Raw genomic sequence first — 23,236 nt, 5'->3', positions numbered from 1 at the left:
ATATTCCAAAGGTCACACAATCAGTGGATAGACATTAAGGGCAGAGCCAGATCTTTCTAATTTTGAAGTTGGTTCTCTAGTCCCTATGTCCCACAGTCTCTCATCTTATAAATGAATCAAATTTGATATTTTGATAATTTCATAATTCCCTAAAGAATTAGAGACACTCCAGCAAATTGCGGATTGGAATTCACTCCTCCTAAGTACACTGAGATGTCTACTGCTGGGACAAACTGGGAATGGAAGGAAAATGGGATGGTATGGGAAGAGGGAGAGAGAAAGAATTGCTACTCTCTGTGACAGTCCCTAAGAGCCTTTCCCATGGCTCCTTCCCCAGTCTGGTGGCTGCCAAGCACAATCTATGTGATCTGTGCCCCGAGGACCACAGCTGTGCACTTCTGGCAATATGCTGGAGCCCATCTGCTGCACAGGTATTAACTTCTCCACTCTGAAGCTGGAATTTTAATGTCTCTTTATTGTTTGTCATGAATCATCATTCAAAGCTCACAGCTTAGACCCGGTACTACTGTGTAAAGAAAAGGAAACAGTGCTTTCTATCCACCATAGACCCTCATAAACACTATTGGGGGGTTCCATTTGACAAAGTAAGAAAACAACATGGGATGGTTCAAAGCTGAGAAAGAAGTGGAATATAGAGAATTAGAGACATGAAGACAGAATCAGAAGAATTGACTTCAAATCCTGTCTGATACTAACTATGTGTTTCTGGGAAAGTTGTTTAACTCTGCCTCAGTTTCCTCATCCGTACAATGAAAGGCCTGAAATAGATGACCTCTGAGTCTTCTTCTAGCTTTACATCTGATTCTTCTAACTTGCCTTGTTTTTGCTTCCTTTTTCATAAAGGTAAAAACTGCCTATCTTATTAGATTGGTTTTGTCTGTTTGGGGAAGCCTTCTTTCCAATTTCTTCCCCTTGTTAGCTCTTAAACTAATCAGTGCAATGATGATGCTTCTTCAAATTCTGGAAGACAGCTGGCCTGGCCCTACTCCATCTTCTCTTCTCCTTGCTGACTGTCTCTTGGTCCTATAGCTAATTAATTCATTCAACAAGCATTTAATAAGCTCCTACTATGTACCAGAGACTCTGCTAGAGATAGGAATAAGAAGGAAAAAATTAAGCAACCCTTCCTATATGTGTGTGTGTGTGTGTGTGTGTGTGTGTGTGTGTGTGTGTGAATAATATGTGGATACATTATATATATAATATTTACAAAATTACAAAGTACAAACATATTTACACATACAAATGTGTACATGAATAAAACAAAATTATATACATAGGGACATATTAACAACTTGGCATAGGAATTTAACCCCCTTCCTATCTTCTCTAAGCTCTTTTGTATATTTTTTAATTTGTCAATTTTTCCTCAGTTAGAATGTAAGTGACTTGAGGTCAGAAAATTACGTCATTATTTTTAACATCTGATCTGAAATACCTGGCATAGTATCAGCTTCATCATCATTATCATCATTTATATAATACTTTGTATATATTTCCTTGTTTGATCCTCATAACAATCCGAGGAGTAGATGCTAATATAATCTGCATTTTACAGATGAGGAAACTGAGGCATACAGAGGTGAAGTGACCTACTTAAGGTCACCCAGCTAGTTCAAATTGAGGATTTCCTGGTTCCAAGTTCAGGGATATATACATCAGACCATCTATTCACTGAAAGATTGATTTTCTAAAATGATGTACCCAGAATCAAAGGCAAAGGGACATAGGAGAAAAGAATGATCGATAAATTTAAAGTCAGAGGATACTTGGCAGGAGTTCTTAACTTGGGAACTGGGAATTTGATCTTTTTTCATTTATTTTAGTAACTTTCAATACAATTGGATGCCTTTGTAATGACAAGTATACATATATGTGTGTATATTTGTTTGAGGCATTTAAAATATTATTTTGAGAAATGATTTATAAGATTAATCAGAGTGCCAAAGGAAGCTGAGATAATAACAAAGTTCAAGGACCTCTGCTTTAGAATTTCAAATCCTACTTCTACCATTTTAGGCAAGTCACTTCACTTCCTAAGCCTGTTTCCTCTTCCACAAAATGAAGGGTTTGGACAAGATTGGTCTCAGTCCTTATTACTTCTCTACTTATCAGTTCTAGATGGGGGTGAACTGACCTCAGCAAAGTGTCATGAGATTGTTACTTTCTTCATCCTAGATATTATACCTTTCTCATTCTTTGCTTTCCTTCCTTCCTGCTTGCCTTTCTTTCTTTTTCTTCCTATTTTTCTTTTCTTCTTTCTTTCTTTTTATTTTCTTTCTATATTTCTGATTTTCTTTGTCTTTTTTTCTTTCTTTCTGCTTTTCTTTCTTCCTGCCTATCTTTCTATCTCTCTGTCTGTTTTTCTTATTGCAGCCTAACATCAAACTTGGCTTCTTGCTCACACACAAATCAAAAAGAACACAATAAAACAATGGAACATGAGGAGCTAGACATAATTCAGGATAAACAGCCATGGCATCTTGTCTTACCATGACAGGGAGCTACAGTAATGACAGGTGGGTGGGACAGGACAGGATGCCCTAGAGGGGTACAGAGAATTGGCTGCGAGTGGGCAGAGGAAGAAGAGGAAGGAAGCATGCTTTTCAGGATTGCCAGGTGGATGGGGGTGTTTGCATGATCATCCCATTTGGGAAGGTCATTTTACAGCCTCCCAGCTGATACATGAAATGACCTTTTCCAGTCACCTGTGCCAAGTGACACCCCCACACACACACACCAGCAGCTTATCAGGGAACAGAAGAGATCACTGCACACACACACACACAAAAAAATCCACAACCATAAAAAACTCACCTATCAGCTCAGTTTTCAGGGAAGCTTACTGAGCCATGTCTAAGAGAGTAAAGTGTAGGAGGAGGGAGAGAAGAGAATAAAGGGTCTGCAAGGGAAGGAAGAAACGCACACTGAATATAGAAGTGTCTGGGGGTGGCTGTGTTCCAGCTCTCAGCCCAGACAAGGGGGAAGCTCAGAGAGTTGCACTCCAGCTTCCCCAGGCTCATCCTCTTCTCTTCCCCTCACCCCCTCCCAAAGTGACAGCCCCCTTTCCTCCCCACCCTCTCCTCTGCTTTCTCCCTTCCTCGGTAACTCTACCCTGACTTTGCAAATGAGTGGGCATCACATACAACCTTTCAAAGAGGCAGAAGAACTGCGCACGCCACACCATTGCTGGGTAGGAAGACTTTGTCTTTTATTCACGGGCCCCCTGCAGCCACAGACCACTGTCCTGACCATGCCTGGGACCCTACTTGATACACCTGTCCCTTTAAATCAGGGGTTCTCAAACTACGGCCTGTGGCCAGATGCAGCAGCTGAGCATGTTTATCCCCCTCACCCAGGGCTATGAAGTTTCTTTATTTAAAGTCCCATAAAACAAAGTTTTTGTTTTTACTATAGTCCGGCCCTCCAACAGTCTGAGGGACAGTGAACTGGCCCCCTATTTAAAAAGTGTGAGGACCCCTGCAAAATTTTCTAGCAACCAAATAAAATTCTAACAACAAAACAAAACAAAAAAAAAAAAAATAGGCAGTGAAAGTAGCCAAGCTACCAGTCCATCAGCTCTCCACTGTCTAAAGCCCCAGTAGACTCTGTCTATCCCTGGAGTGGTAAATCAATTCTTAATTGTTAAATTTATCACCATTTTAAGTTATTATCATATTTGCTTCACTGTGAATGTGTTTCAAAGTCTTTCTTTGCTAAGAGTTGGCTTTCAGAAATATTTCATGTGCTAGAAAGGGCATTAGAAACCAGTGAATCCAAATCCCTTATATCCCAAATCAAGGCTCTTGATCAAGGTCAACCAAGCAATAAAAGACAAAAGCAAGTTGTAAATCAAGGTCCTGACTCCTGACCGGTATTCTATCTACTATATAACATCACTCTTCATGGGTCAAGAGGACTCTGGCTGCATAACGGGTAAGAGAAAAGGGGAGACATGTAAAGAAAAAGCAGGAACAGGCAGGAAGCATTGAAATAAGGAAAAATTAGAACTTTTGACCTGAGATTACAAAACTATAAGAATTTCCTACCAAACAATGTAATTCAAATCACCAAGTATTTGTCAATGGTGCTCTTCTTGCTGAGCATCCACAGGGACTTCTGCAGGATTCAAGAGAGACAGAGTGGCAAGGGAAAAGAGGTAAAGGAGAAACAGGAGAAAAAGAGGAGAGCTGGGGGCAGGGAAGAAAGGAAGTCAAGAGACAGATTGAGAGGCCTGATATTGGCCAAAATTTCCATAGCAACATTCTCTGTGGTAACAAAAAATTCAAAATAAAGTGGGTGTCCATTGAGTGGGGAATAACTAAAAAAACTGAGTAATGGAGTGGTACCCTACAGTAGGAAAAAAGGAACATGAGGAATTCTAAGAAAAATGGCAAGATTTCTATGAAATGATACTGAATGAAATCAACAAAATAAACAATTACCACAATAATGTAAGTAAAAATGGGTTGTTCCTACAGCAAAGTAATGTACACATGTTCAGCCAAATTATGAGAGAAGGAGGGAGGGAGAGAGAGAGGAAGAGAGAGTGTGTATGGGAGAGATAGAGAGAGACAGAGAGATAGAGATAGAAACAGAAAGACAGAGAAATAGAGACAAAGAGACAGAGAGAGAGAGAGCTGGAGAGACAAGACATAGAGACAGAACTAAGAGGGAATTAGTGGATAAAGATTTTTAAAGCATCTATTCTACTATGTGCCAGGGCAGTTAAGTGACAGAGTGGGTAGAATTCTAGGCATGGAATCAGAAAGACTCCTCTTCCTGAGTTCAAAACTTACTTCAAACACTAACTATATGCCTTGAGCAAGCCATTTAATACTATTTGCCTCAGTTTCATTGTCTGTAAAATGAGCTGAAGAAGGAAATGCCAAATAATTACAGTATCTTTGCCAAGAAAACTCCAAATGAGATCAGGAAGAGTCTGACAGGACATGGCAATCACAACTTTGTTCCAGGTATTGTTTTGAACATACAAAAAGAGGATACAAAAAACGGGTAAAGATAATCCCTAATCAAAGAGTTGACAGTCTAACGGGAGAAAATAACAATCTTTATGCAGGATAAATGGGAAATAATTGACAGGAAGAAAGTGCTACAATTAAGAGAAGTTGGGGAAAGTTTCCTGTAGAAGATAGGACTTGGAGAAAGCCATGGAGGTTAGTACTCAGAACAGAAGTCAGAGAACATTCCAAGAACAAGGAAGGAAGAAGGGAAGGAGGGAAAGGGGGGAGAGAAAGAAGGAAAGAGGAAGAGAAGAAAGGAGAGAGGGAGGGAGGGAAGGAAGGAAAGAAAGAAGGAAGAAAGGAAGGAAAGAAGGAAGGAAGGAAGAAAAGAAGGAGGGAAAGAAGGATGAATAAAAGCACTCTGACAACAATCCCTTTTTTCTGTTACTTTTGAATATTACTTTTATTGATATCTTGTTTTATGTCACCTCAATTTCCCCATACCTCTTTTTTCTGTTCCTTACCAAAAATTCATCACATAAAAACAAAGAATCTCTTCCAAAAAGGAAAACAAAACAAAAAAAAAAAAATCATCAAAACAAATAAATATATAGGAAAAATCTGACATTATATAATGTTCCAAATTCATCAGGTCTTTGCTGCTGCAAAAGGCCAGGCTTGTTCTTCATAATTTTCCCATACTCATTTTTCATTGTGATTATTCTTTTCATTTACAATTTTATCAGTATGCATGTTGTTGTTTTTACTTTGCTTCAATTTTCACCAGTTCATATGAAGTTTTCCATACTTTTCTGTGTTTATCATGTTCACCTTTTCTTAAAGCATAGTAGTATTCCATTAGCTTTATGTGTTACAATTTACTTGACAATTTTACAGTTGATAGGTATTTACTTCGCTTCCAATTTTTCACCATTTTTTGCAAATGTGCATGTACATGTGCACATGTATGAACATGCATGTACACATACATGTACACACCAAAAAGTTGCTATAAATATTTTGATGTATATGAAGACTTACTTTTTGTTCATGACCTCCTTGAGGTACATACCTACCCTTGGAATTTCTGGGTCAAAAGGTATGACCATTTTAGCCATATTATTTGCATAATTCTAAATTGCTTTCCAGAATGGAATAATGAGCTGCAGGTGCACCAATACATTGGTGTGCCATTCTTTTCAGAACCCTACAATACCAAATATTCAACTCTTTTGTCATTTTTGTTCATTTGTTCGATCTGAGATGAAATCCTGGAGTGATTTTGATTTACATTTCTCTTATGATTAGTGATTTGGAGAATTCTTTCATATAATTTTTATTAGATTGTGATTTTTCATTGCTTGTTGTCTTGGGGACTGGGGAGATAGGGGTGAAGCAGGTTGTGATCCCTTTAAGAAACTGCATTTTTGATTCCTTTCAGATTGATCTGTGATTGCTTTCTGATTCCCAACCATCTTGGCTGATGCATGATCAACCCAGGATGCCAGGGCCTTTGATTTACAAATCCTGATCAAGAGCATCCCTTTGAATTCCAATAGGAGATCCAGGCTTGTCCCAGCCCCCATAGGATCTGAGCCAACTTGGACTGTCCCAGCCCCCGTTCTGATGATCTGCTTGGGTTTCCCAACCCCCACCAAGACAAGCAATATAATGAGCTTCCATCAACCTTAGTCTTTAGGCCTTAGTCTTTGCAGATGGACCTTGGCAGTGCCCTTTACTATCAGGTCTTTCTGTCCATTAAGAACTGCATTCTCAGTGTAAAACTCCATTTTCCATAGATCTACCCACTGGAATAATATTCTTTTCCAGTGCCATCCTCTCTTTATCCTCACTTATTTCCCTAACCAGACTTTATTCTTCCAATCCCCATAATAAACCTCTTTTATCAATCTAGATTTTCAGGCCTATAAATTCCCTTACAGGGAACTTCTGTGCCACCAGAAGGGGGTTCCTCAAAACTCCCTACCCTTGCACCAAATTCCAAGGGGGTGCAGGGGAGCCAAACCTACCCTGAACCCCAAACCTGTCACTAGACTTCATTTAACTCCCTGACCCCCAGAAACCCCAATTTCATTTTGGTTCCCCAAATCTAAATCTCATCAGGGGAAGGAAAAATCTTTGGAACATGATCTTGCAAAAATGAATCTTGAAAACTATTTTTACATGTATTTGGAAATAAATAATATTACTGAGGAAAAAATTGTTTAAAGTATAAAAAAAGTGTGTGTTCTTTTCTTTTTGAGCTCTACTTGTTTCTATCTTTGATGACTTGCCTATTAGAGAATTGCTTTGAGACATATTTTCCTGTTGTCTGCATGTCATGAATACAAAATTCTTAAACAAGAAATTTATATTTTTCTCATTTTACCACTTTCTTCTTACCCTAGATGCATGTTTTTTTGCAAAAGCCTTTCAATTCCATATAATTTAAATCACACATTTTATTTTTTTACATTTGCCTCTCCTTTTTTTTTGGCTAAGAATTCATTCCCTACCTATAACTGTGAAAAGCCTACAATGAACACTCTTCTGTTTTTTTTTTTTATGATTTGATCTTTAATTCATTAGATTTCAAGCTTTTCAAGAGCAGAAACTGTCTTTTGCCTTTCTTTATATCCCCAGAACACAGCGCAGTGCTTGGCACATTGTAGAAAAGTAAATACTTATTTACTGACTTTAGTATTCATATCGCATATCCATTTTAACAATTTTATTGTGGAATATAATGCAGTTAGTCTGTCTAAGCCTAATTTCTGCCAGGTTGCACTTTTCCCAGAAGTTCTTATTAAATAAGGTGTTCTTTTCTAAGTAATTTATGTTTGAGGCTTTATACATCACTATTATTATCATCCTTATCTTACTCCTCATCATCATCACTTTGCCATCTTTTTCTTTATCATCATCACCATCCCCATCATAGTCATCATCATATTTTATTGTCACTTATAGCCTTTTCATTAGCATCTTTCTGATCATCAGAGTTGACTTCATAGATAAAGAGATAGATTCAGAAAGGACAGGGTCACAAAGATAGTTTGAAACGATTCAACTCTGTCTTTTTTGGTCCAAATGTAGCTTTCAAACTGAAATAAATTCTTATTCCAGCTTTGGGATAAGTAATGTCAAAAATCAAAATAATGATAATGGCTAATATTTACATAATATTTTAAGGATTGCCACGTTCTCTCCCAAACTAGCCTGTAAAACAGAAAAAAGGAGTATTGTCCTCTCAGAGGACAAAAGTAGGACCAGTGATAAAATTTACAAATAGTTAGGTTTAAGTTTGATATAAGATTTCCTCAAAAATTCAGTTACCTAAAAGTAGGCTAGGCTATTTCATGATAAAATGAATTCCCCCCTCACTGAAGATCCTCAAGCATAGCTGATTGGTGACCTATTAAGTTTATTGTTGTTTAATAATTTCAGTAATGCTCCATTCTCCACAGCCTAATTTGAGGCTTACTTAGCAAAGATACTGGAATAGTTTGTGATTTCCTCCTTCAGATTATTTGATGGTTGGGGAAACTGAGGCAACTAGGCTTATGACTTGCCTAGGATCACACAGCTTGGTGTCAAAGGCCAGAGTTGAATTCAGGTTCTCCTCACTCCAGTCCAGTCTTTATTCACTGTGCCACCTAGTTGCCCTAGAGAATCTTGTTCAGATGTAGGTTGAACAATATGTCCTTTGATATTGTGAATGATCATAGACTTTCCCATAGTTAAGGCATGAGTTATGAGGGTAATATTAAGTGATCTATCTCGTTCTCAAAGCAATGAGAATAACTAGTAGGTCCCTGAAGCATTCTCCATTTACCCTTCAAACAGACAATCTATTTTTTTTCTTCTGCTCAACAGGTTTTGACTCCATTCTAGACCATTAGCAACTATTAATGAAGGAAAACCGTGTACTTCCCCACCTCCTCCTATTTAAAAATCCTATTTAAAATGCCCAGAAACTCAAGTAATAAATTAGTCTTAATCTGTGATCAAGTCTATATCCAGGACTTTAATAAACTGACTTTTTAGCTTGTAGAATTAAATTTAAATATAAAGACAATTCATGAATTTGATGGTTATTTTTATGTGATATAGATATGCAGCACATAAAATTTTTTAAGAATCTTGATGCTGAAAGCAAGCTAGATATCCATCCATCAATCAGTCACTAATATTTCTGGGTTCTTAGTCATGCACTGGGTATTCAAATGTAGCCCAGATAAGATCTGAGGAAGTACGTCCCAATTCTACTCTCTTGGGAACAAAAGAAAGGCTATATTTCATCCGCTGGGGAATCCTTAAGGTTATTCTCTAATGCCATTAGGCTCTAACCTCCACCTGTATGTGTTTCTCCTGAAAATTATCAGTTGCTGTATTCAGTTGCTTTCGGAAAGGGATCGCTCCCCAGAATATCTGTGCCATTCCCCAACATGTTCATCTATCATGAAGTATAGTGATTTTAATCCCACCCTTGTGCCAAATAAAAAACACAAAAATAGTCCTTGCATTTAAGGAGCTCCAGTTCTAATAAAGGAGATGATCCATAAGTATTTAGATACATACAAGATATAATGCTTACATTAGATACATACATACATACAAAATATAATGAAATTAGATACAAAGTAATGTTATAATAGAAACATCAAACACATAGCCCACAAGTCATATGAATCTGTAATACTTCTGAGTGTAGCTCAAAGTAAATGAAAATGTAATTGGAAAATATACAACAATATAAAACAAATCTAATAAACCATAAATAATATTACATTTTAAAACTCAGTGGCCCCTGAATTCCTTATATGCAGATGAGTAGACACAATTTCTATTGAGAAAGAAAGTCTCTAGCATCTGGAATAATGGAGAAAAGCTTCATTCAGAAGCGTGTATTTGAGTGAGTCTTGAAGAAAGTAAAGGAACCTAAGTTGTAAAAGTGAAGAGAACAAGAATTCTAAGTATAGGGAACAGACAGTACAAAGACAAGGAAGTGGGAGATGAAGGGTCATGTGAGAAGTAGCAATGAGATGTCATCTAATCCAAAGTACAGCAGCTAAATGGAGAGATAGAGCACTAAGACTGAAATCAAGCAGAATCATCTTCCTGAGTTCAAATCTGGTCTCAGATCTTTAATGGCAGGATGACTCTGAGCAAGTCACTTAAATTAAGCTTGTTGATCTCAATCAGAAACAACTGAATAATAAATCCCACACTGTTTCCTATCATATCTTACAAAAGAGGAAAATGAGACCCAGAGAGAAGTCACCCAAATAATTAGTTTCTTTTTTATCGATTGTTTTATTTTTTCTGGTTACATGGGTATATTAATTTTAATACACATTTCTTTATGAATCATGTTGGGAGAGAAAAATCAGAATAAAAAGGAAAAACCACAAAAGAAAAAAAATGAAGAAAAAGGAAAAAATGAACATAGCATGTGTTGATTTACATTCAGTTTCCGTAGGTCTTTTTTCTGGATGCAGATGGTATTTTCTATCCAAAATTATTGGGATTGCTTTAGATCACTGAACCCCTGAGAAGAACTTTCATAGCTGATCATCCCACAGTCTTGTTATTATTGTGTACAATGTATTCCTGGTTCTGCTCGTTTCTCTCAGCATCAGTTCATGTAACTCTTTCCAGGCCTTTCTAAAATCAGCTTATTCATCATTTTTAATAGACCAATAGTAATTCCATTACTTTCCTATACCATAATTTATTCAGCCATTCCCCAATTGATGGGCATCCACTCCTTTTCCAATTCTTTATCACCACAAAAAGATCTGTTACAAACATTTTTGCACATGTGGATTTTTTTCCCTCCTTTATGATTTCCTTAGGTTATAGACCCAGTAATGGCCCTGCTGGGTCAAAGGATAGGCACAGTTTTATAGCCCTTTGGGCACAGTTCCAGAATGTTCTCTAAAGTGGTTGGATCAAATAATTAGTTTTTTAATTGCAGTTAGAACCCCAAAGTCTTCACTCTCATAACTGTGTTATTTCTACTTACCATGGTTGCTCCATTACTTAGTTCTTTAATCCTGATTTTTTTAAAATGATTTTTCTCATTTTCATCTGTGATTCCATTAGCAAAGGGAATTGCTGATGTGGAAACTTCCTCTGCAGATCAGCAACCTTTCTGTAATTTATGATCATAGACAGCTGTCTGGAACACTGAGAAATCAAGAGACTATTCCAAAGTCACGTTGCCAGAAGGATTTGGAGGGGAAGGTAAAGGATACAAGCATTTATATAAGGCTTAATATGTATTAAGTACCTCATCTAGTGATAATATAACTTTTGATCTTCACCCAACCTTGGAAGGTATCGTTGTTATTCATTATTTTCAGTCATGGCCTTGTCACCCTATTTATGGTTTTCTTGGCTAAAATATTAGAGTAGTTTGTTATTTCCTTCTCCAGATTATTTTAAAGATGAGGAAACTGAAGCAAACAGGGTAAATTGACTTGCCCAGCATTATACAGCTAGGGATTTGCTATTTCTTTCTCAGCTCATTTTACAGAATAGAAAACAGAGGGAAACAGATTCAAGCTTCTTGCTTAGTGTCACACAACTAGTGAATGCCTGAGGCCAGATTTCTTTATTCTAGGCCCCAAGTTCTATCCATTTTATCACCTAGCTGCCCTAGGAAGAAACTAAAGCAGATTAAATGACTTTTCCAAGGTCATACAGATCATAAATCTGAGGCCATATTTGAGCCCATGTCTTCTTGACTCCAGGCCAGATGCTCTATCCACTGCTAATGAGTGATTACTTGAAACTTCTAAAAGAATAGTTTCATTTTGCCAAGGTAGAAAAACAGATGGCAAGTGATTGAAAAGAGAATATTTGTGGCAACTTCTATAGACTAAATCTGCAAAGAGTTTGGCTAAAAGGGGAGGTAAGCTAACAGATTATGGCTTTAAGGGAATACTAGATCCAAGCAAGGTTTATTTTGTTTTTTCAAGATAGGAAAGACTTGGGGGTGTTTGAAGGCAATAAAGAAGAACCAGAAGACAAGAAAATGTTGAAGAACAGAAAAAGAAGGAGAATGAGTTTCCTGCTATAGTTCCTCTGGGTTTCTGGCCTCTCTCTTACCAAAAAAATAAAAAAAAATCCATGTGCTTATTTTATTTTATTTTTTATTACAGCAAGTTTGTTTGTTTTTAGTACCCAATGTTTTATGAATCATGTTGGGAGAGAAAAATAAGAACAAAAGGGAAAAATCATGGGAGAGATTTAAAAAAAAATAAAAAAGAAATGAACATAGCATGTGTTCATTTGCATTCTCCTTAGTTCTTTTTCTGGATGCAGATGACATTTTCTGTCCAAAATCTATTGGAATTGCTTTGGATCACTGACACTAAGAAGAAATAAGCCTTTCATAGTGGATCATTGCATAATCTTGCTGTTATTGTGTACAATGTATTCCTGGTTCTGCTTATTTTGCTTAACATCAGTTCATCTAAATCTTTCCAGGCCTTTATATAATCAGCTTCTTCATCATTTTTATAGAGTAATAATATCCTCCCATTACATTCATGTACCACGACTTGTTCAGCCATTCTCCAAATGACAGACATCCACTCTTTTTCCAGTTCTTTTTACCCCAAAAAGAGCTGCTACAAATATTTCTCCACATGTGGGTCCTTTTCCCTTTTTTATGATTTCCTTGGGAAACAGACCCAGTAATGGCCCTACTGGGTCAAAGGCTAGGCACAGTATTATAGCCCTCTAGGCATGATTCCAGATTGCTCTCCAGAATGGTTGGATCATTTCATGACAATGCATTTAAGTGCCAGTTAACATTTATCATCATCTTCTCCTGTCATCCTAGCCAATCTAAGAGGTATGAAGTGATACCTCAGAGTTGTTTTAATTTGGATTTCTCTAATCAACAGTGATTTGGAGCATGTTTTCACATAACTATAAGTGGCTTTAATTTGTTCATCTGAAAATTGTCTGTTTATGTCTTTGACCATTTAAAAATTGGGGAATGACTTGTATTCTTATAAATTTGATTCAGTTCTTTATATATATATTTATATATATATATATATATATATATATATATATTTAGAAATTAGAACTTTATCACATAATGGCTATAAAAATTTATAGTTCCCTTTTAATCTTGTTTCTGTTGGTTTTATTTGTGTAAAAAATTGAGCCATTTTGCCTTTCATAATATTTTATAATTCTTGTTTGGTCATAAATTCCTCCTTTATCGAGAGAGCTGATAGGTAAATTATCCCTTATTCTCCTAATTTCTTTATGGTATCATCTTTTATGACCAAATCATGTATCCATTTCATCTTATTTTGCTATGTGGTATGAGATGTATGTCTATGCCAAGTTTCTGACTCATTATTTTCCAGTTTTCTCAGCAATTTTTCTCAAATAGTGAGCTCTTATTCCAGAAGTTGGTGTTTTGGGGGTTATCAAACACTAGATTGCTATAGGCCTTGATTATTGTGCTATGTGTATCTAATCTATTCCCCTGATCTACCACTCTATTTCTTAGCCAATACCAAATGGTTGTGATGACTGCTACTTTATAATATAGTTTTAAGTTTGGTACTGCCAAGCCACTATCCTTTGTATTTTTTTTCATTAATTCCATAGATATTCTTGACCTTTGGTTCTTCCAGATGAATTTTGTTATTATTTTTTCTGGTTCTATAAAATAATATTTTGGCAGTTGTTTTGGTGTGGCACTGAACCAGTAGGCCAATTTGGGCAGAATTACCACTCCTTCCCCCTTTCTCTTACCTTTGTCCCTAGTATTTATGCCCTACCTTCTATCTTGTCCCTCCCTTTTCTTTTCCTCTTCCCCCGCCTACTTCTTTATAGGTTTAGATAAATTTCTGTATCCAAATGAATAATTAAATTATTGCCTCATTAAGCCAAAATTAATGAAATCAAGCTTCAAACAATGTTCATCCCCCTCCTTTCTTTCCCTCAATTCTAATAGGTCTTCTGCCCCTCTTGATGTGAACTAATTGTCCCATTAGATCTCCCCTTTCCTCTTTCTAGTAGAAACCTTTTCCCACCCCTTAATGTCTTTTTCTTTGTTATCATCACACCAGAGTCCATTCACAACCATACCCTCAGTCCATTTGATGCCCCCTTCTAATGACCCCAGTGACAGATACAGTTCTCAAGAGTTTTATATATATTGTTTTCCCATCTAGGGATGTAAACAGTTTTACTTTTAAATATATATATTTCCCCTTGTTTACCTTTTTATGGTTCTTTTGACTGCCATGTTTATAGATTAAATTTTATGCTTAGTTCTGGTTTTATCAACAGAAATGATTAAAAGTCTCTTACTTCATTGAAGCTTCATCTCCTTCCCTTAAAGATGATGCTGAGTCTCCCTGGGTAGTTAATTCTTGGTTGTAACCCTATGTCCTTTGCCTTCTGGAATATGGTATTTGGCCCTCCTATCCTTTAGAAGCTGATAAATCCTGGGTAATCCTGACTATTGCTCCTTGATATATGAATTGTTTTTGTCCGGCAACTTGCAGTATGTTTTCCTTAAGATTATAGTTTTGGAGTTTCACAACAATGTTCCTTGGGGTTTTCTTTGTGGGAATCTCTTGCCACAGGTGATTGATGGATTCTTTCAATGAGTATGTCCCCCCCACCCCCACCTCTGTTTCTAGAATATTGGGACAGTTTCCCTTAATAATATCTTGTAGAATATTATCCAGGCTCGTTTTTGGCCATAGCTTTCAGATAGACCAATAATTTTTAACCTGAATCTTCTGGATCTATTTTCCTGGTTGGCTGTTTTGCCAATGAAGTATTTCACATTTTTTTTCCATTTTTTTTTGTTCTTTTTAGTTTGTTTGGCTGATTCTTGTTGTCTCACAAAGTCATTACCTTTCATTTGCCCTGTTCTAGTTTTTAATATGTGATTTTCTTCAGTTATCTTTTTATCTCTTTTTTTCCATTTGGTTTAGTCTACTGTTTAAGGAGTTGTTTTCTTCACACACTTTTTTTTTCCTTTCTTTTCCAAACTGTTGATTCTTTGACACGTATCTCTCATTTCTTTTCTCATTTTTTCCTCTACCTCTCTTATTTGCCTTTTGAAGTCTCTTATGGGCATTTCAAAAAAGATCAATTTATATCACTCTGAGATTTCCAATGTAAATATTCTGTCCTTATCTGAGTTCGTGTTTTGGTCTGCCCTGTCACTGCAGTAGCTTTCTGTGGTCAAGTTTCTTTCCTGTTTCTTGTTCATTTTCTTTCCCTTTCTTTTGGTATTTTTAACATTTTTTTTACTCTTTTTTTTTATTTTTAAGATGTTTTGCTGCTGAGGTAAAGGTGTCACTATCCTAAGCTTTCTGTGCAGCTTTGAGCCTTGGCTTTCAGCACAGGAGCCTCTTGTGTTTGTAGGGGCTAGCTTTGCCTGCTCTTTTTAGGAAACAGCCTGGTTTCTATGAGTTTGCCTTCTGAGCTACATCTGGAAGCTGCCCCACTGATTTGCTCCTCTACTGAGCCAGGACTGAGAGTCTTAGTTGATGCTTTGCTGTAATTAAGACCCTCTCACCTAATTTCCCAGAGTCTGTCTGAACTGGGCTGAACACCCTTTATACCCCAGTGAGACTGACCTTTCTTGAAGTTTTTTCCAGTCTGTCTTGAGCTGGAGAGTAGTTTCATTCTATCAGAATCTGTTCAGAGACTTGGTTTCATGTGGATTTCAAGAGAAATTGGGAGAACCAAGCAGCTTCCTGACTTTATTTCACTTTCTTGGCTCCATTCCCTGAAATTCCAGGCCAATTAGTTTTACACAGTATAGATCCTAGTGTTTATTTTATATAAATTTAATACATATGCATATGTTTACATGCTGTTTCCCCCAGTGCAACATAAGTTCCTGTAGATATTTCATTTTTCTCTTTATGTCTTCTTCAGCACTTAGTAAATAAAGTGTCTGGCAAATAGTAGGTAGTGAAAACTTGTTAATTGATATAAAAGACTGATTTAAAAGCACATTCAATTTTTTTCTCATTATGTATGATAAATAATCAGAAATGAATAGGATCATTCATATGGTGAGAGTATATGATATCTGATGGATCAACTACCAAATAAATTGGTAGCTGATGGGGTTCAACTTCTAGGAGAAATACAACAGTAATACTGAGTTCCCCAGACTTTAGGAGTGATATTGTTCTAACAATCTGTCAATGATCCTAGAGTATCCTGGCTTTAGGAATACTATAGTATAATCCTAGAAACTTCCTGACTGCCAGATAACAATCTGTTGGTCAGTGATAAAAGGGTTTCTGAGACAAATGATAAGATACATACCAGATCACTCTTCATTTTCTTCATTACCTCTGGGCCATAAAATTAACATGAAGTAACATGAAGAACCAAACTTCTGTCTTTTTCTATAAATGTGTCTGCTAGTTCCTGGTTCTTTGCTAACATCTTTTTGAAATTTACCCTATTTCAATTGATGTTACAATTACAATAATCTTTCCCTTGACTTGGAGATGGGTTTAAGCCTGCAAATTCTTTTGAAACACTTCACACCAGGCTGTGATCCCAACCCTTGGGGGTCCCCTTTTGAACTCAACAATAGCCATCCAACTTCTATAGAAATAAATACTAGCCCCTAATCTTCTTCATTATTCCTTTATAGTATAGTAATACGTAGATAAGAAACACACAGGATAGGGCAGTATGAAAAAGTTTTGATCCACCATTGGAGGGAACTATTCATCAAAAAGAGCATAAATCTCTAAATGTTTTATAATGCCTCAAAATCTAAATGAATCAAGTGTGCTATTAAATTGTAGTTACATGAGTTTGGGGGATAAAAAAGTTGAGCAATCCAAAAGGATTGGCAAAAATATAGGATGAAGCCCTAGACAAGGGGAAAGGAAAGAACATTAATAAGACATTGACTACGTGCCAGGTTCTGTGTTAAATGTGTTATAAAGTTATCTCATTTGATTTATAAACTAACCCTGTGAGATATTAATATTTCCATTTTACAGATAAGAAAATTGAGGCATGAAGGTTAAGTGACTTGCCCCAAATCACATAACTAGAAAAAGTCCAATGTCGAATTTTAACTCAGATCTTCCCTACTCCAGGCCCGGAACTAAAGAACTAAAGAATAAAAAACTATTTACTTAGTCTATTCTTTTTGTCCTCTAGCTACTGTAGTTAGAGTGTACAACCTTTGATTTAAACTCAAAGCTTTGCCACTTATTTCCTGTGCAACTCCATCAAAATGACTCCCCCTCTCTGGACTTCCCCATCTGTAAGATGATGAGAGAGATCATTCATTTTTGTTATATTATTAACCAATTATTAATTAGGATTAATACTTTTACTATTGCTTCATTCCAAGACCAGCCCTGGTAGGCCAAACAGTCACTGAAAGTCATTGCTGATAGATGAAGTACCCAAATTCTCCCAGCACATACCTTGAACTTGCACAAGACCCAACCCAACTAGAAGAGCTTATTTCTGTAGGAGTATAAACAGAATATAATCTGAGTGAATTCCAGCTCCAAAACTTTAAGCCCATACCCTTGTACACCTCCATTGGAGTTTAGGGTAACTCAGTTCATGAAAGAGAAAAGCAACCAGAGTGCTCTGGGTAGAGATGGATTCCTTTGTCCACAATGCTGGAGGCAGCTGAGTCTCATGATCAAGGTACATTCTCAGCAGGAGGAGTTGAATACTTTTAGCTCATCTTCTCATTAACTGTTTACTAATCAGGGTTGATTTTCATCTTTTGGGAGGGAACCCCCCTTTTAAAAATTATATTAAGGCATTCAGTTTCTCTATGAGGTATCTTTGATTGCTGAGAGAAACCACTATCAATTTATTGATCATCCGTTAATCTATTAATAAATTAAATATTAATTACCCACTAACTATCTGTGAGGCTTTTCACTCATCTCAATGTGGGGAATTAGACTAGATGATCAAGAAGGGATGAGATACTATGCCAGCTTAAGATGATGTCACCTTATTAAATTAAGTCAGTTTATTTGATCATTGCTCCTCACAACTCTACATGCCAAAACTGCCATTATGGGGAGTTGGAAGATGCATTAGTGGGATTTTATGGTGGTTCATATGGAAAAGAGGTGACTATCTTGGGATGGATGAAATAGAACTTTCCCAAATCCCCCAAAAGGGTGGCGATGGGTCCTGCTGACTCTCAGAAAGAGGATATTTGTCACTGACAGAGGCAGGAACTTGCTGAACTCCATGAATGATGAACATTTCTCACTCTGCCCACACACCATTAATCTAGTGGCAAACTCCAGCCTGGGGGAAAGATGGGAATTGAATGGGCATTTTCCCAGTTACTTTTATCACTGGCAGCTCATTCAACTGTCTGTGTGTATCACATATCCCCACTTGCCTTCTGGTTGAAGGTCAAAATGGATCGCCTAAAATCAGGACATTTGGGAGAACCAATAATCTGGGGTTTCTTCTGAAGGCTCTAAGTGAGAAATTGGAAGCATGACTCATCCTGGTCTGAGTTTTGCGGGGTGAAGAGATGTCACAAATACCATATTCTCCAGGGTTTGATTAAACAATTGATTTCTATTTTGTTGGATACAGGGGTTCAATCCATAAGAAGAGTGCAACACAAATACAACATTTATTAGGTGCCTGCTATAGACAGAGAACTCTTCTAGGTACAGATAATGGTGCTCTCTACCATCCCCACTACCACACCCCTACATTAGTTGATTTTATATCATATATATTTCCTATTTACTTAAATGTGTATATTTTAATTCCTTCATTAGTTTGTAAGCTCTGAAAATAGGATTTATCTTTGCATCCTTTGTGCCTAACATGATACCTAAAATTTAGGAGACAATTTTAAGGTGCTTTGTATTGAATTGGATTGGATTATAAAAGAGTTTAGTTCATAGCTTCAAAGAATATTGTATTTAAAACAGACTAATTCATCATCTGTAAAAATAGAAACCCCTTGCTAAGAATCTTCTATAATTAAAAAAAAAAACAGTTCTTGATCAAGGAGTTTTTGGGGTAGTAGAGGATTAATACCAGTAAAAGTGTTCATGAAGATAAGAATCACATGAATAAAGGCACTAAAGAGTTATGAATCTAGATGCCTTCTAAGTTCTACCCTGTGCTAAGAGAGGTGAAGAATATAAAAAGTATAAGACACCATTGCTGTCATTAAATAACACAATTTTGATGGGAGCAGGGGGAGAGAGGCAGGAAGGTACAGAAAAGTAATAAGTTAAAAGGTATTTATTATTTACTATTTGGCAAAGGCAACTAGGTGGCGCCATAGTGGATAGAGCACTAGATGAAGTCAGGAAGATTCATCTTCCTAAATTCAAATCTGGCCTCAGACATGTATTAGTTGTGTGACTGACCCTGGGCAAGTTTCATCATTCTATGTGCCTCAATTTTCTGACCTGTAAAAAGATCAGCAGAAGGAAAATCAGCAGAAGGAAATGGCAAACTGCTCCAGTATCTCTGCAAAAAAAAAAAAAAAAAACCTCCAAATGGGGTCATGAAGAATTAAACATGACTGAAAAACATTCAATGGTCACTTTCTAATTCTAAGGCAGGAGGCCGCACTAAAACACAATGGCATCAGGAAAAACAGCAATGGCAAAAACAATTCACATTTCTCTAATACTTAAGTATTGTGAAGCATTGTTCTCAAGATTCTACAGGAATAAGCAAACAAGTATCACATTCCTCCTTTTGCAGATGAGGGAACTGAGGTGCCTTAAAGGGTAAATGACTTGTCTATGTTCTCAAAGACAATAAATGGCTCAGGAAGGATTTCCTAGTCATTAGACATTATGGTACAGAATTAATTCATAATAATTAAATCAACATAATATAGTCAATATCATTTACAATAACATCTTTAATAAATTATAGCCACACATGGTACAGTGGATGAAGTGAGAGACCTAGAGTCAGGAACATGTGAGTTCAAATCTGGCCTCAAAAATTCCTAGCTCTGTGACTCTACACAAATCATTTAGCCCCGTTTGCCTTAGTTTCCTCATTTATAAAATGAGCTGGAGAAAAAATAGCAAATCACTTCAGTATCTTTATCAAGAAAACCCCAATTAGGGTCATGAAGAGTCAAACATGATCAACACAATTGACTACCAACAACAACAATAGCTTGAGAATTAGACTTACAATTTCATTTAAGAAAAAGTTCCCAGATGGGAAAACCCCTCTATTAATGGATATTGCTATGTTTACTACAACTTATAGTCTTATCAGGCTGCTAAGAATAGAGATATTAAGGAATTTGCTAGAATCTTATAGTCAAGATGTTTCAGAGTAGAACTCAAAAGGTTTCCTTCTAGGTCTGAGGTTGAGTCTCCATTTAATGCCACACTGCTTCCCTGACAGTAATACTCCCTTTTAAAATCATCTACCCAGATGTCTACTTTCCACACTTGACCAAACACCCTCCCATAAAATTATTTCATCTAATTATTTTCATCAATTAATGATGTTGAGAGACATTTAGTAAGAAGTTTAAGTAAGGATGGTAGAAATAAATTAAATAAATTATCCAAGTTTTGAGAGTTCTCACTTGTTTTCCACTCAGTGGAAGCCTTTGTAGATTTCTAGGCTTCAGTAATGCTTGGCCAGGCACAAAACATGAGAACTGAAACACAAAATCCTTTAAACAAATAGGTCAGCCCTTGATTTCAAAGAGCCCTTCGTGATCAAGATTGCCAACCATGTCCTGGAATTTCCAACATTAACTTACATGTCATATGACTGACCTCTCCCAGAGCTAGGATCATCAAAGGCTAATATTGTTAGAAGTAGAAGAATCTTGGAGGCCATCTAGTGTGACCCTTTCATTCTACATATTAGGCAACTGAGGTGCTGAAAAGTTAAATGTTTTGCCAAAGGTCATTCAGGGAGTAAACTTCAGAATTAGAATTTGGTCCCACTGACTATGAATTAAGTTCTTTTTTAGGTAAACACAGAATAAAATACAGTCTATTCTCTTTCAAGAGAATTTGGTAAAGCTCCAGGATGTAAACAACCCTTGACTGTCATAGAAATGCATCCCAGTCTGGTTAGATGGATATTCCTCTCAGATCTTCCCTTCAGTGAAAGCAGCAGTGTACTCTGAACAGGGATCATTTGGACTGCTATTGCAAAAGTAATAAACTTTGCCCACCCAAAGGGTTTAAATGACATGAGTTTTGACAAAATAAAAAAAATTGACAATAGGAGACTGAAGAAAGAAAAAGAGCTGGATGAATGGAGAAAGCCAGGGAATCCCTCAACTGAAATGGATGAGGAAGAAAACAATAGCAATCCTCATATTCATCAGTAAATTTATTTTATGCCATGGTATATAGAGCCACCAAAAAGACTCAGACTAAAAGTATCAGAGACCCCAACCTGAGAAACAAAAAGAGTATAGTTCATCCAGAGAATAGCATAAGAGGAGAATAAAGGAAATCATTTTGACTTTTGACTGCAAAATACTGAAGAGGAGCATATGAAAATTTTAGGGGGGAAGGGTCTGACAAAAAAATAAGAGTGCTTTGAAAGATCTTGGTATATTGATTCCAAATTCACAGGAATTACCTTAGCACGATGAATATATCCAATCTCTGCTTATGCTTGACAATGATGGTAAAAGGAATCAATGGAATAGCTACCACTCAGGAGAACATAAGTAGATTGTAGAAGAATATGTCAGATCTAACTAAACATATACTGAAAGCTTAGAGGCTTTCAGAAAAGAAAGAATCCATTTCTTGAAAGTCAATGGAACAAATTCCCAAAACATCAATGTGGAGAAGAACCAGATTCTCATGTGGAAAGAGATAATGATAATGAGGATGGGGTTGTGGGATACATCTGGACAGAATTTTTTCTCTAAAAGATGAATTACACTCTAGAATCTCAGAATTTGAGAAGGTAGTGCTAAATACTTACAAAATTTTTATCCTAATTGTGCCTACTATGATCCCGAAATAAGAGCAATGTCAGAGAATCTATATTGCAATGCAGGAAAAAACATCCTAAAAAAGGTAGTTATAAGAGAGATGACTCTATTTGATACATTGGAGATATGATTTCAATGGCACAAACTCAGTTGTTTGCTTTATGAAGGATATGATGTACGTTTCAGAGCAGATCCAAGAAACTCGAAGTTGTATAAATCATTTAAAGTCAAGAAAAATACTTCAAAGAACATTTTCTTAAAAGCATCCTAAGGAAGTATGAAGGTCCACAACACCTGGATTCCAAGCAACATCAACTTCCTTAGCTCTTAGTTATATTAGAATACTTATGTAGAATATCCAGGATCTGGAACAATCATAATAGGGCAAAATACATTACTACTTCCCTAATTATGAGGAGGATATAAGATCAATAATTATATATGTATTTCCTGTTGGAAACAAGGTAGCTAGGAATACAAGAGAGACTGAAACTATTCTGTCCCTCCCACCATTAAGAATAATTCCTTTTCAGGGAGCTGGTCTTAGTTCCCTTGGAGTCTCCTGTACACTGGATTGCCACTTGAATGAGTTTATTGATGGACTGAACAATTGAGGATTGCATAAATCCAGAGGTGTCTTCTTATTACTATAGCCAATTAAAATGTTTTTTTCTGTGTGGTTTCTTCTGTCTTCATTCAATAATTAAAATAAATTAATCCTCTCAAATTTAAGGACTTGTTCATTGGTTCATTCACTACAGGTATCTAAGTTTTCTAGGATTATTTGTGGTAAGGATGAAGCTTTACTCTTATGTTCTTCCCTCCCTCCCACTCTGCCCAAGTTGAAGCTTTACCATCTTCAGAAAATAAACTGGACTGCTTTTGACAAAATGTGGTTTCAATTTCTGAATAGCTACATAAACTGAGAAGTTAAACACTTGTTTTTGAATGCCTTCCCCAGTTCCTATTAGTTTTGTAAAAGCACATTTGACATAGTTTACAACATAGAAATTAATGATAATCAAGAATGTAGTGCCATCTTATCTGTCAGATACAACTTACCACTGGTCTTGGTGATTTTAAAGACCTTCTTCAAATCCAAAGCTATAAAAAGGAGGAGGGAGGAACAAAATCTCCCTTCTCAGAAAGAAAATCTGGTCCCTACAGAGTTCCAAGAACAGGTGCAGTTCTCTCTATAGGACCTGCATTATCTATATGGAGTACAGCTACTAAAGAAGGAATGACCAATGGC

At 36.5% G+C, this 23,236-nt stretch overlaps 1 pseudogene; it reads left to right on the top strand.

Annotated features, from left to right (window-relative positions):
• Positions 1 to 2,496: 2,496 nt before the first annotated feature.
• On the top strand, positions 2,497 to 22,308 carry LOC127557538 (pre-mRNA-splicing factor SLU7-like; annotated as a pseudogene).
• The last annotated feature ends 928 nt before the right edge of the window (positions 22,309 to 23,236 follow it).

Source organism: Antechinus flavipes, chromosome 3 (assembly GCF_016432865.1).
Source record: "Antechinus flavipes isolate AdamAnt ecotype Samford, QLD, Australia chromosome 3, AdamAnt_v2, whole genome shotgun sequence".
Taxonomy (NCBI): domain Eukaryota; kingdom Metazoa; phylum Chordata; class Mammalia; order Dasyuromorphia; family Dasyuridae; genus Antechinus; species Antechinus flavipes.
This window is presented reverse-complemented; position numbering and strand designations above follow the sequence as displayed.